At 38.1% G+C, this 16017-nt stretch overlaps 1 non-coding gene across 1 annotated transcript; it reads left to right on the top strand.

The window, feature by feature from the left end:
- Nucleotides 1-15703: 15703 nt before the first annotated feature.
- On the top strand, nucleotides 15704-15807 carry LOC132677690 (U6 spliceosomal RNA). The gene has a single exon (XR_009609364.1). It is a non-coding gene; the product is annotated as a U6 spliceosomal RNA (small nuclear RNA).
- Nucleotides 15808-16017: the final 210 nt, after the last annotated feature.

Here is a 16017-nt window from a genome sequence, read left to right as displayed (position 1 = left end):
GCAGATGGGGGATACGGACTCAGGATTGATTGGTTTGCATATTAAAAGAGTGCTCACTAGCAAGTTGAATTAGCTACCCCTGGGAGGGGCTGTACCTTGCTGGGTCTGCTAGGTCCCAAGATGTCAAAGCATCATAAAATATAGAAAACTAAAAAACATGATTAATATGTTACTAGGTGGCAAAAAGCCACAGATACCTACTCCCAAGACCGAAGTGTAACATAGGGATGCTATCTCATTCACCTATCGGTTCATTCATTCATCGCACTCAGCATTTCCTGAGCATCCCCAATGTGCCACACCGTGAACTAGGTGTGAACTAGGTGCAAGGGACTAGAAGCAACTGGAGTGGTTCCTGCCGTCTTGATTAGAGCCATTGATCAAGTGATCAGAATTCCTAGGAATGCTTAGTTCAGTCCTACCCGGTTCTATCCCACATGATAGGGGATCCAGTAATTCATTTTTAAAGGCTTTAATCCACCTACTAATTTTAGGCTTACCACTTACGAATTTTATTGTGATGAGTTTAGCCTGGAAGTATATTCTGGGCCACTGGAGAAAAGATTAGATACCCATAAATAAAAATACTGTCACGAGTGAGGCCAGTCCTCCATGACGTGTATAGCATTTTAGACATGATAAAATGCTTTATTCTCGTTTATTCCTTGCAATATCCCTGGTGGAGAGTCTGATCTTCTCATTTTACAGCAGGGGAAGCCGAGGTTTCTAAGAAGAGGTGATTTGTCTGAGGATTCATAGTCAGAAAACAGCCAGGCCAGGGCTCGAAACCAAGCTCGGTTCTCTTTCTACTTGATGGGTCCTTTCCAAACTGTGGCACCCCTACCAGTGGTATACAAAGCATTAAAACACATGACCTCGCATAGTGAGAAGTTTATTTCCATGCCAACTGTCCCTCAATTTCTATAATTCTGCCCAGGGCAGAGTCTCATATCCATGCTAATATATCTTTAACACCTTTCACTTGCTATTAAATCTCTCTCTATCTCTTTCTCTTTTGAAACCAAGAAAGTACAGGACTCGGTCCCGGAATCTTTGGCAAGTAAATTAGATCTAGAATCTAATAACACATTTCACTGTATTTATGACAAATGATATTATTTTTAACATTTGCCAAGTTTCTTTATCAAAAACAAAGTATTTTGGGAGCAGCTGGGTGGCTCAGTCGGTTGAACGTGTGACTTCGGCTTGGGTCATGATCTTGCGGTCTGTGGGGGTGAGCCCCACATCGGGCTCTGTGCTGACAGCCTAGAGCCTGGAGACTGCTTTAGATTCTGTGTGTGTGTGTGTCTCTCTCTCTGCCCCTCCCCCACTCACACTCTGTCTCTCGCTCTCTCTCTCTCAAAAATAAATAAATATTAAAAAAGATTTTTGAGGTTTAAGAAAGTATTGCTTTAAAGCAAATGCTAAATAAATAACAATATAGGTGGTTTATGGAGATGTGCTAGCTATAAAAAATGATACCCAGATTACTGCAGTCTGGAAACGCTACAGAGACCAAGCAAGTAGGAATAGACTTCCAGAAGGGATAGAGGGTTTCTCTCACTTCTCTCTTGTCCAGGGAGGAAGGGGACTGGGCCAGATAGCACTCCTTGTGGAAGACATAGTCACAAGCCTGTAAGACAGTGGTTCTCAAGCCAGGGTCCACAGATTGATACTGATCCAAAGGGTTGTCTCCAAATCCTTTGTGACAAGAAAAATAAGGGCAATGTGTATGTCAGCACAAGAATGCCAATTGTTCTTTCCTAGGTAAGAATGCACTTTGTTCTGGAATTACCTTCTCCCCCTCCCCTCCCCCTCCCCTCCCCTCCTCTCCTCCTCCCCCCTCCTCCCCCTCCCCCTCCCCCCCCCCCCCCCCCCGCTTCTCCTCCTCCTTCTTCTCTGGTGTGTTAAATGCACATTCTTTAGTGATTACTTGATGATAGTAAATGGCCAGTGTTTACTGTTAGTTAATATCTTCATTTGGCCAAAACAAAAAGCTGGCAATCTTATTTTGACACCTCCCTCCTCTACTTTTTTCTACATATCACTGAACCTCTGTTGCAGGAGACTTCAATTGCTGGAGGCAGCTTGCCTTCTATTGTTAGAGGAAAAAGATACTGATAGAGCCGGCACAATAACTGTGGTAATGCCAAACAGCAAGCCATAACTCCTTATGAACCCAAGGGCTCTGTTTATCATTGAAGAGATCCTTCTTTCTCTCCAGTGTCACCAAATAAAGATGGGAGATTAGCGAAATAAGATAGCTGTTAAATTAAAGAGGAAAAAAGTTCAAGTTTCAAGGAGGCTGTTACAAAAACAAACAAATGTACAAACCAACCACCCCCAAACTCCTGGACCAATTTGTAGCTCTTGGTGACCTCACAGACCAACCCCGCTTGGGACAGATGAGCAGACAGCCCACTCAAAGCAACAGCCCCATGCCCTCTCAGACTCTGATCAGGGAAATGTAAACTGGTGTATCGGACTAGCTCTTTGACCCAGCAATTCCTTTTCCACTCATTTGCCTGAGAAAACACCATCACTCGGCACAAATAATTAATTATAAGGATGCTTGGCAAAATCATCACTTACAGTAGTGGAAAGCCAGAAACAAGTTAAATGTCCAACCCCAACAAATTGGTTGGGTAAATAATGGCACATTCATGAACTAGAATCTTGTATAAATATATAAAAATATGCTGTAGAGAAGCACTCAATGTTGGGCAAAGACGTTAAGAATCTATTGTTAAGTGAGAAAAGCAAAACCGTGAAACTTGCTTAGAACATCGGATACAGTAGGATTTAAGTTTTGTTTAAAAGATGGGCACAATATGTCTGGATGGCGAAATTAAGGGTGAGCTTTCTTCTTCTAATGTAAAGGTATTTTGTGAAAACGACTACAGTGAAGATGTACTACTTTTACTTTAAGAAGAAACAGTGATTTCTTTAAGTGGAGCCCCATTTAACCTGTTTAAAATGGGTCAGCTGCCATCAGCATCAGCTTAAAGGTATGTGATTGTGGGCTTGCTTTTTGCGGTGCTGACGTGCTTCCCTGAGAACCAAAGGGAGACGCTAAACCTCTCTGCAAACTCTTTGTAGATTCCCATCTGTGACTTGATAAATATTTGATGCAGTGGCCAGTCAACATCCCTACATTAGTGAAACTTCTGCCCAGGAGCAACTGTACAGCTCTCAGCAATGTGATCGGAGTAAGTTAAAAAGAGCGTATTCATTAGCCACTTCAAAGGATTTGGTTTTTTTAGCTGGCAATTTTGCAGACTGGATTATTGGCTTGGCTGTCTACTGTGTGATGACCAAAAAACATACTACTAGAGGGAGAAGCTTGCTTCTTCACTGAAAAATATTTTCTTTCCTTTGTGTTCACAGCCCATGAGGCAAAGACAGCACAAATCACACCCCCCTTCCCCTTTGTTAAACAGCTGTGAATATCTAAAACGAGTTTAGGATCTGCCCCGTAACTTTGATGCCAAAAACCTGGAGTCTGGCCTGCCTTTCTGATGTAGTTTTGTGTAATGGGATGGACTCCTTTTTCTCTCTTCACCCCCATGGTTCCAAATGATAATTAAAACGTTAGCACTTCTGGGGCGCCTGGGTGGCCAGTTGGTTAGGCAATGGATGGACTCTTGATTTTGGCTCAGGTCTTGATCTTGTGGTTCATGGGTTCAAGCCCTGCATTAGGCTCCATGATGACAGGGTGGAGCCTGCTTGGGATTCTCTGCTCCTCCCCTCCTCACGGGTGTGTGTGTGTGTGTGTGTGTGTGCGTGCGTGCGCGTGTGCGTGCATGCACACACACACGTGCACCTGTCTCAAAATGAGTAAACTTAAAAAAAAAGAAGTTAGCGTCTCTGTTCCTAAATATCCCAGTTGACAAGTAGAATGGGTAAACAAAATGTAGCAGGGCAGAGAAGCAACCTGAGGCTAGCTGAAATTAGTGCCAACTCCAGAAGGAGTTTTCACTTTCAGAAGGACCTGGGCTAACTCCTACTCATTCTTCAAACCTCAGTTGAGATGTCACCTTTTCCTAGAAGCCTACCAGGATCCATGTATACTGTCCCAGGCTTGATGACCCTCCTTTGAGCTTCCAGAGTTTCCATTCTTCTCCTGTATGAGGCTGTAGGCTGTACTACAGTTACCTGCTTGCTTATACCTCTCCTAGGAAACTGAGTTTCAAGAAGACTGTTCTGTTCATCACTGCCTAGTATAGTATCTGGCACTTTAAGAAGAGCTGAATAAATATTTACTGAATCAAGTACCTTTTCCTTGAACTTGCAGCTGCAGAGGACTTAGATAATTTCAGGATCATAGGATATCAAATTCGAAAGTTTCCTTCCTTCATTGCCTGCCCCACCCCTGCCAACTCCCAGAGCTTTGCAAGCAAACAGGTGCCCAGTCTGCTTACACATTTGTAATGACAGAGTGTTCACTTCCCTTCAAAACAGTCAGAGGTAGACTATGAAGCTGACTAAAGTAAAAGACAAATGGGACAGGTCCTGGACTAAATTGGGAAGAAGTTAATCTAGCTTCTCCCTTTCCTGCAGGGCCCTGAGCTCCCCTAAGGGTCAAGTAAACCCCAGCAAGGTAGCCGCAGATAGAAGTTTAAGGCTCTGCTTTTCAAACCAGAGGAGCAGGCAGAATGCCAGAGTCCTTGAACTCTAAGGTGAACATAGAATCTCTTCTGAAGCATTGTTTTTACTTGAAGCCGGGAAATACATGAAGACAGGAAGAGGAAAAACTGCACACACACACACACACACACACACACACACACACACACCACAGTATAGGGGAAAATATATGTATGATTTTAAAGAGACAGCACCAGACTTTAAAGAAATTGATAAGAATCTTTTGAGTGGAGCCTTCAGATGCCTGGGGGTTAGGAATGTACTCTTGGTCTGGTAGGTTACTTTGGTGGAAAAAATATGAGAAATACTACTGGCTTCATATATTATCATCTTAAGGCTCCCTGGGAAGGGGGGTATTTCCAGTTTCACTGGTTTCTTTCGGAGACTAGAGAGTCTTTGTTTTGTTTTTAAAGTTTATTTATTTTTGAGAGAGAGAGTGAGTGAAGGCGGGAGGGGGAGAGAGAGAGTCCCAAGCACAAAGCCCAATGCAGGGCTCCATCTTGCAAGCTGTGAGGTCATGGCCTGAGCCGAAATCAAGATTCGACTCCATTTACTTACTTACATACGTACGTACTTATTTATTTATTTAGAGTGTGCATGTGAACACGAGTGGGAGGGCAGAGAGAGGGACAGAGAGAATCCCAAGCAGGCCCTGTGCTTTTTAGCATGGAGCCCCACTCAGGGCTCGTTCCCACAAACCCTGAGATCATGACCTGAGAGGAAAGCAAGAACCAACGCTTAACTGACTGAGCCACCTAGGTGCAGACTGGAAAGTCTTGAAAATGAAAAGCAGTCAGTGCATAATAGTGGCATTTCAGGCAGCATGATCTGGGGGAGAGAGAGATCTTTCCCAGAGGTAGGCCCCGCACTTAGAAAGCTCATTCCCTGGTGTTCCGTCAGCCCTTAGCACTAGTCTCCATCAGGATGGGCACCGTGAATGTAAACTTAATTCGGCTTTGACAGTGTTTGGGCAAGCGTCTTTGCCTCTCCAAGCCTCAGTTTCCCTAGCTGTGAAGTGAAATTCGGATATTTACCTCACGGAGGTGTTGTGAGCTCTTGTACAAACAGTAACAAGCTCAGTGCCTAGCTCATAATAAGCACTTAGTAAATAGTAGTTATTAGTGGTATTAATTATAAAATTAATACATGCTCAATCAGGGCCACCCCTGAATTTGTGGACCAGGTGCAAAAATATAAATGGGGAACCAGATGTCTAAAACTTTAAAAGATATGAACATGCTAACAAACTGTTAAGTACAATAGAATATGTTCTGTCCTTCTAACATTCTTTTTAGTTTTATTCACTTATTCTGAGAGAGAGAGCACTCGAGAGGGGCAGAGAGAGAGAGAGGGGGAAAGAGAATCGAAAGCAGGCTCCACACTGTCAGCACAGAGCCCCATGTGGGGCTTGAACTCACAAACTGCGAGATCATGACCTGAGCAGAAATCAAGTTGGCCATGTAACCAACTGAGCCACCCACACACTCCTGTCCTTCTACCTTCATAACAAAATTAATTGGGTGTAGTTCTCTTTTGTCCTTTTTACAAGTTTTTTAATTTTTAAAGAATCTATTTTTTTTAAATCTGCATTTTTTAAAAAGTTTATTTATTTGAGAGAGAAAACACAAGAAGAGCAGAGAGAGAGAGAGAATCCCAAGCAGGCTCCAGACACTCAGTGCAGAGCCTGACATGGGGCTTGATCTCATAAAGTGTGAAAGAGCCCATCACCTGAGCCCAAATCAAGAGTCAGATGCTTAACCAACTAAGCCACACAGCCGCCCCCTCGTTTTTAAATTAATTTAATATTGAGAAAAGTTGGTAAGCCAATAGTTGTCAATAAAGTTATGTAGTAACATCTATGTTCAGATATCAGCAGTGGATTTTACTAAAGTTCAGATAGTGTGGTGGGTTCTCATGACAAGTTATTACCATTGAAAATGTTATAAAATATTCTCATTTCATCATATAAATCACTATCACTTTTGCTGTAATTTTCAACTTCTCTAAGAGCAATATCTAGAACTATAAAATACTTCTTTTTTAAATGTTTATATATTTATTTTTGAGAGAAAGAGAGAGCACAGGAGAGGGCAGACAGGGCGGGGGAAAAGACAGAATCCCAAGCAGGCTCCACGCTGTTAGCACGGAGCCCAGCATGGGGCTTGATCCCATGAACCATGAGATAACGACCTGAGTTGAAATCAAAAGTCCAACACTTAACTGACTCAACCACCCCGGCACCCCTGTAAATTATTTCTTGAGTTCTTTTTCTCAAAAACTTGAAAGCCGGAATATAAAGAGCACCAAAAAAATGGCAATATGTTAGGTGACTTATTCAAATCTCTCTCGAATTGACATTACACGTTGATTTCTAATAACCCCAAAATAATCTCAGTAGCAATTAGTTTGGAGATTATTTGTCTCTGAATATTCTCTTTTATAGTGCTGCGAATGTTTTTGTTTACATTTCTGATTTTCTAATATTTTTAGGAATGCCACGTTTATCACAAGTGTCACATACACTTTATTTCAATTTAGTTAAACCATTTTCTCTAAATGAAACACAAATGAATCTTAGAAGGGCAAAATAGCCCAAGTCCTGTCAGTGCAAGCTTTTGGAGTTCCTGCAAGCTTTGCCTAACATTATTAATACTAGGAACAGTTCACACCAGGTAACTGCGGATACTACAAAATCAAAGATAATTTCCTGTTGAAGATCACAATTTTTTTTTTTAACATAAGAAGCATCTTTTCTTTCTTGCACAATTCTAGCCCATCTTGTTAGCATGTGTAAGTTAAATCTTGTGTTAATGGTGTTTAATCAGGATTGTCTTTGTGTGTCCAAAAGTAGTTGTCATGGCAGAGATGACATGGTTTTCCTCATGATGCCTCCTATTTGGGCAGATCCAGAGAATATCTTTGCAGTTATTGAATTGTTCAAAGATGCACTCCCTTACTGGCACAGATGAGAACATGTTTCTTTTTTTTATATTTTTTCAAAGTTTATTGATTTTTGAGAGAGAGAGACAGAGAGAGAGAGTGTGGGGAGGGGCAGAAAGAGAGGGGGACAGAAGATCTGGAGTAGGCTCTGCTCTGACAGTAGAGAGCCCAACGCGGGGCTCAAACTCCCGGAACTCTGAGGTGATGACCTCAGCTGAAGTCAGACACTTAACCAACGGAGCTACCCAGGTGCCTCAAGAACATGTCTTAATAAGAAATTCAACTGGTGCTTTGTCCGTGGCTCACAAAAATGCTTGTTCTTTACCAACTGCTATTCTCAGTAGCTAGCCCTCGTTATTCTTTTAAACCAGTGACTAAAACTCAAAGTTATTTTTGCAATTCTATTTTTTTACAATGGCATCACCAATAAAATACTCATTAATTTTGATTTCTTCTATTTTAATCTTCTGATAGTTTGACAGTAGGTATAATGAATGTTGTTGAGTATGATCTGTCCTAATATAATCTAGTTAAAGATAAGTTATTAATTTTTAGAATTTTATGCATAATTTCTTTCATCAGTTAATACTATTTTGCATTCTCTTCCTTTTATGTGGTTTTAAAAGGTTAGCTTTTATCTATCTTACAGACTTGGCTATTCTGGCGTCAAATTTTAAAGTCATTTTTTTCTACTAAACTAGAACATTTCTATTGTCATCTGTGACTATTTTGTCGCTGTTGTCACACAAGGTTGGCTAAATATGGAACATCTATTACTATTCTCTTAATAATATCACAGCAGTATTTTATATCTGTGTTTAGTAGTTTCTTTGTAGATTACTATTGTTCACTTACTGTTACTTTAGACTTTTTTTTTTTTTAACAGTTCTTGTGTTTGCATAACAGGTTTTTTGTTTGGTTTTGTTTATTTTTGGTTGCAAGTAACACTGTGTGTTCTTTTAATTGAGAAACTAAGTATTTCCACTCACAAACATTTTCCTTAGCTAGACTTGTGAAGATTGGCTGGGAAATGTGTGGTAATTGTAACATAATATTTTGTCTTTCAACTTAAAATACAACAAAATTTCTATAGTTTCTCCATTTGAAAAAAACATTTTATTATAATACGAAATATAACATTTTCTCCCATCTTTATCCAATGGAGAATTCATAACCAATAATTTGAAGTAACTTATGTTGTTCTGGATGCATTCTCATGATTTTAAAAGGTCATGACAGACATTTTCTAGGGTGACTTTCAAATAAACAGTACAAATTCAAAGTTTTTAGTTTTCTGATCCAATTTGTCTTTTTCTTTTCTTTTTTTTTTTTTTTTTGGTAATTTCTTTATTGTCTGATGGGCAGGCCAGAATCACATTTATTTTTTTCTAAGTTGTGAATTTTATATTATCTTTTTCATTATCAACTTTGATCAGGAAAAAAACACTGCATTACTCAAGTACATAAAGCCACAAGTGTTTGATCTGATCTGTTCAGGTTGTAGATTTGCTAGGAATACTTTCCTTGCCCATTTTTTTGTTTTGCTCAGCCACTAAGTCTTCATAAAGTAAATAACTTGTAATGTTTGTAAATTGCATGTGGGTCATGCTTAGCCCAAGTCTGCTCACTTTCATTGCCTGCAATTCAAAACAATTGAAGCCAACCGCTTTTTTTCTGTTTTCTTTTCAGCCCTTCCTTTTCTGAGCTCCACGTTCATTATGTGTGGTTCTCTCCCAATGCCAGCATGTTGTCACTCTCCATGATCTATAGGATTAAAAGATTAAATGCAATCATATTCAAAAGATTCCAACTTTGCCTGTATTTCATCAAAATGTAATTAAAGCAAATGTTAAAATATTGAAAAGCTAAAATTATTTTTCCTATAATGTCTCAAAAAGTTATTAAGGAGCAAAAACGAAATAATATTTAATGAACAGTAAAATTTAAACAAAAACTATTCAAACAGAGCTTAGTTACTTGTTTTAAAATTTAATTATATCTTAGAAGATATTTTTATAAATATAAAATGATTGGCAATTCCTGTGTTCTGTGACCATCAGCTGTTAATGCAAAAAATTGGATTATGCTTCATGCTTAAGCATGCTGTGTCTAGACTATGTATAAAAAAAAGAATTAGGGATGTTTGGTTTATTATTGCATACTGTTCTTTGGCTGCTGTATGTGACTATTGCAAATTCTGCAGTGATTTGTGAGTACTTATAGGTCTGCAAACTGGAACTTCAAGAAAGCAAGAAAATAGATGCTAAACACTCGTGGGCAATTGGTACTTTATTATGCAAGAATCTATAACATCAGTGATATGTGAGAGGAAGGATTTGACAAGTTAATTAATTTGTCTTTTCTCTTACCGGAGTGCTTCCACAGCTCAGATTTTCCTGACAGTCCTAAGCGATGTCCTTCCATGATGTTTGCAGAACAACCCACGATTCCTCATGACGTTTGGATAAAGTCACCTACTGTTTTTAGAACAGAGGGCAAGAGATGCAGAGAAACGTTTCCTGTGGCCTGAATGGTGTAAGTCACCAGTGTGGACTCTAGGACTGTGGCTGCTCCGTGTCAGCAGAGGGTACCGGATCCCTTAATAAATTTACCTTTGCATTGTGCGCTTGTGATTTTCAGACTCTTGAGTTCTGAGGTGGGAGCCTCTCTTGACCAAGGGCTGTCCTGAGTTCAATAAAATATTCAACACAACTTATATGTACAACCCATATATAAAAAATGGACATAGCTTTTCCCTCAACCAGTACCTGAATAAATTACCATGTAAACAGTTTGGGGTTTAATTTTCTAGGCATCTTTTATACTAACCTACACACACATACATATCTTTTACATAAAATTTATATATATATATATATGTATATATATGTGTATATGTATATATGTATATATATATGTGTGTGTATATATATATGGATACATATATATATATATACATATACACATATATATATACACATACATACATACACAAATGAGCTTTGGTAAGCTTCTTTTCCTACTTAATATATTATGCACTGCTTTCCATGTTGTTACATGATATTCACCATTAACTTTATCTTATTAATAACTATACGATACATACTAATTTTTTTTAGTCAAGTCCTTCTTAAATGATTTCTCCCCGCCCCCCCCCAATTTTTGTCATTATAAAAATCATACAGCGAATACCCTTGTGTGGGTGACTTGGTTTTCATTACTTAAAAAAAATACACTTTTTACTTTGGAATAATTTTAGACTTACAGAAGTATGGCAAAGATAGTACAGAGAATTAGTTTATACCTTTCAGCCAGCTTCCCTGAGTGTTAACATCTTACATAACCATGATCTATTTGTCAAAACTAAGAAATTAACATTAATACAATATTAGTGACTACATTACAGATTTCACTAGGATTTTACCAAATTTTCCACTAACATTCCTCCCTTTTTGATTATTGTGTTAAGAAAACATACTTTGAGATCTACCCTCTTAGCTTTTTGAGTGTATAGTGTTGTTAACTATAAACACGATGTCATACAGCAGATCTAGAACTTTCTCATCTTGCGTGACTGAGACTTTATACCTATTGAACAGCAACTCCCCCGTTTCCCCCTCCCTCCAAGCCCCTGGCACTCACCATTCTAAGTTTTCACTACTTTTAAGCTCATGATTGCATTTGGTCGGTCACAGCGAATTTATAAATATTAGAAATGGGCTATATATAGTCACTGCTCCCGTTATTCGTCTTCCTAAGGCTTTCCTGCAGACTTTTCTGGACAACTAAGTTCCAGATGAATATTTTACACTAATGTGCCTTGTGTAGGGTCCAAGGCAGTCTGCTATTATTAATGTGTTAACCTTTACTGTCCAGTAATGGCAGAGAAATTAGAAATCTATATTAATTAGGAATGACAAATGGAAACTCAAATATATATAATGTATATTTAAATATTTTATTTTCATATATGAATTATAAGGAGATATTTATATCTCCATCTTAATTATATGCATGCTGCTATTTCCACACTTTGTTTGGAGCTAGAGAGTGGCAGACCCAGGACTAAATTCCAGGTGTGGCTGACACCAGTGACAGCAGTCTTGCCACACTGCCATGCCTTCTAGGAGGGATTAGAATTTGGATGTGGTGCTTCAAAGAGTTTTTAATTTTTCTCAAAATAAGAAATACTTTTTGCACACACCAAATCAGTCACAGTGGCTGCATTTAGGGAGCGGAGAGGGGTTGCTAAGAAGACAAATGGGAATTTTGCCTGTCTGTGTTGATTGACTTATTTAAATAATGAGCATGGGTTCGTGTAGTACTTGTCAAATTGTAAAAATTATTGAAAGATAATCTTATACATAGCGGCTAGGAATATCAAACAATACAGCCACTTTTGAAAACAGTTTGGGAGTTGTTTATTAAGTTAAACATATGCTTAGCATGTGACCTAGCAACTGCATTCTTATCCACCCAATAAAAAGGAAAGCATATGTCCGCAAAAAAGTCTGTATACAAATGTTTATAACAGCTTTATTCATAATCACTAAAGGCTGGAAACAATCCATATGTCCATCTACAGGTGAGCAGATGAACAGCTGTGCTCCATCCTTACAAGGGGATACAACTCTGTAATAAAAAGCAACAAACTATCGATAGGTGAAACGACATGGCTGGATCAAGTGAAATAAGTCTGACACAAGAGGGTACACACGATTGTATTTATATGACATGCACTAAAAGGGAAAAATATAGGGACAGAAATCAGATCAGTGGTTGCTGGAGGTGAGAGGAGGGAAATGATTATATAGTAGCACAAAGGATCTTTTTAGAGTGATGCAAATATTCTTACTTGATTGCGTTGGTGGTCACACAGGGGTACATGCATTCATCAAAACTCACTTTATACCCAAAAAGGTTAATCATAGATTAAATCATAAAATTGAAATTATAGATTAAGTTATAAATTAGAGTTTATATTATAATTATATATAATATAGGATATAATATGTAATTATAACTAATAAATACAATTAAGTATAATTATAATTATATATTATATGCTACATAGTATATAACTCTATAGCATATATTAATAATTTTAAATTATATATGATAATTTATAATTATGTTATCTATAATGTACTGAATTATATACTACAATTTGATGTTATTATAATGTAAACTATAATTTATAGTTTGTATTTCTACTTGTAGTTTGTATAATTATATATACTTTATATATAATTATAGTTATATTTTAAGGTAACACAATTTATATTGTTAATTATATAAATTATATATCAATAAGTATAACTTAAAATTAATAAACAGAAAGGAAAAGAGAAGTTCAAACAATTAAGGCTGAAAATGAGATTGTGAACACCTCCTCACAGAGGTTAGTCCAGCAGAGTGTAGACCATCTGGCAAAGATGTAATGGAAGGAACTGGGTGGTAGGTGAGGATTTGATGATTTCTGAGGTTCCCATTCCTTTTTCTAGGTGTCCATCATTGTTCACACATGTCTGCGCTTCAGGGGGCAGCTATTAGCCTGTACCTGACTCTTGTGTGAAGGAGAACAGGCACCTCCACCTAGAGGAGGTGCAGAGCTATGCAGCACTCCTTGGCTGGCGGATGGTGCCTTAGTGAACTTCATGGATGTCTCAGGATAGGCAGAACAAAGAAGAGGTGCCTTGTAATAGTCTCAGGTAGGAAGAAGGTAGAGGGAATCTATCTGGCCAGCTCCAACCTTTTTTCTGTTTCCCACTGGTATGGTTGCCCCAAGGAAGTTAACCCTCTTATGCCTCAAGTATCTTCATGCATTCCTTTTAGCAGCCATTTGGGAAGCCAGATTAAATGCGCTATGTTGTAGTATTTTATAAGTCCAGATGTGGCAAGAGAAGCAAGAGACACAGTATGGTTGCACAGAGGTAATGGGGGGAGGGCCCTTGGCTTCTCCCAGTAATGGATCATTAGCCCTAGGTGGCAGATACGTACGTATGCGCCTAAATGGACGGGTAATTACAATGGCAGTCAGGCCAGAACAAGCAGCAGGGGCCTGAAAGTTAATGGTACCAAGAGAATATGAAAAGGCATAAGATTACAATTCAGGGCTCAAAATTATTTGTTGAATAAATGAATGAACGAATAAATCAATGGGTGTGGTGGGAAGATGGTAACAGGGGCAGCGAGGTTTTTAAATCTTCTGAAATCCTCCTGCCCCCATAAAAAAAGACAGATAAACTCTAACGGGAAAATCCAAGGCCCAAGGTCAACACCTTCAAAAATCTAGATGAACATGGTATCTTCACGAACCCCCAAACACGAGCAAGTGGAGGAACACCACCAACTACTAAACGTGCACTGCTCTCCATATCCGTGTCAGGGCAGGAGGGAGCAGGGAGGTATCTGACCGGCGTGAGAACACAATTCTAGAACTGACAACACGACTCAGTGAAATGCAGAGTAAAGCAATTTGAGACCAACTGGAGCCAGAAGGACTCTTGCACACTCCAACAAAGCTGTGGCTCTGTGGGGTTCGAGATAGAGTCTAAAGGAGCTGGTATAGTCTGGGGTGTGAGAGCTTTCAAAATTACAAGCTCCTTTTCAGGCAAAAAGAGTGGAGTTCTGAGAGTAGTATTCAATTCAAAAGAAAGGAAAAAGAGTAGAGGAAAGGAAAAAGAAAGCCTAAATAAAAGAGCAGAGGAATCACATCTCAGAAAGCACAAGGCAATTTAAAAAGATTTCTTAGAGCACCTGGGTGGCTCACTCAGTTAAGTGTCCAACTTTGGCTCAGGTCATGATCTCATGGTTCGTGGGTTCAAGCCCCACATCGGGTTCTATGCTGAAAACTTGCTCAGAGCCTGGAGCCTGCTTCAGATTCTGTGTCTCCTCTGTCTCTGCCCCTCCTCCACTCGCGCTCTGTCTCACTCTGTCTCTCAAAAATAAATAAATGTAAGAAAGTAAAAAAAAAAATCAACACACACATACATAGGTTGAATAATCTATTAGAAGATGCATGAAGAAGAAAATAAAAAGCAATGGAAATTTAAAAAGGTAACATTTAAGAAAACTTTCCTGAAATAAAGAGATTTGACACTAGTACCTAGAAAATCAATCCTGAATTAAGATTGTCAAGATCTATTCTAAGAGATGTTTGAAGTTTACAAAAAAAAAAAAATGATTTGGGCATTTAGTCAAAATACCAAATGACTTAAGTGACTGTCTTTGGCTTTATCCCAGAATACATAAAGTAGCATACTGAAAAGATTCAAAGAAAGAAATCCTAAGGCAAAGGTTTTACATCTAGCCAATATGTCAAAAGTTATGAACATGATGGAACCAGAGACTGTTGTTTCCATGTGCCCTTCCTGAGGAATTTCCTAAGGAAAGGTGTTTTAGACCACCAAAAGGGAAGGGCATTGACAAGAGGACTAATGATGAGCATAACTATGTAATCACCCATAAAACTATGATGGTTATGAGAAGAGTACATACCCAGCAGATATTATACAATAATTAAAGGGCCAGAAGGGTAACGGAGATATAAAACAGAATATACTTGTTGATTATTTTATAGTTACTGGTGAGGGTAAAAGGATATTTATTCACATGGGAAACTGGTGCATTGGGATAAGAGAAAAGAAATTATTAACTAATTTAAATATTGCTAGGAAACCAATAGAAAATAACAAAAATAAGAGGGGGGGACTAAGGTTATTTTAGCTTTAATATAAAACTAACCCTTAAAATAAAGTGAGTACAAATATATTTGATAGGGCAAATAAAATAGACCATATAGTTAAAAATTAGTGTTATGAAAAGACTTGTGTATACATAACAGAGAGCAATATGAGTGAAAAGAATACAGTGCAAAGGAGTGTATACCATATACTACCATTTGAATTAAAAGAAAGACAAAATAAGGACATACATATGTATACACATACACGTATATATTTGTTTATTTTTTTGCAAATAAGAGAGGATAAACCAGAAACTAATAAAATTCATGCATATGGGGATTGAAGAAAACTTCTCTGGGTTACCTTTTTGTATGATTTTAACTTTTGAACTACAGAACATTTTACATATTCATAAAGTTATTTGACCGCTACCTTTAGCAGCACATATACTAAAACTGGAACGATACAGAGAAGATTAGCAGGGCCCTTAAACAAACATGATCTGCAAATTCATGAGGTATTCCATATTTTAATGATGGATGTTAACTAAACTTACTGTTGTACTTATGTTGCAATACATACATATATCAAATCACTATGTGATTCACCTGAAACTTACACAATGCTATATATCAGTTATGTCTCAATAAAATTTTTAAAAATAAAAATAATAAAATCTTTAAAAATAAAGATAATAAAAAACCCACTACCACAAAGAAAAAAATTAGAAGAAATCAACATG

Source organism: Panthera onca, chromosome A1, assembly GCF_046562875.1.
Source record: "Panthera onca isolate mPanOnc1 chromosome A1, mPanOnc1 haplotype 2, whole genome shotgun sequence".
Classification (NCBI taxonomy): domain Eukaryota; kingdom Metazoa; phylum Chordata; class Mammalia; order Carnivora; family Felidae; genus Panthera; species Panthera onca.
Note: the sequence above shows the minus strand (reverse complement) of the source record. Positions and strands in the feature narration are given on the sequence as shown.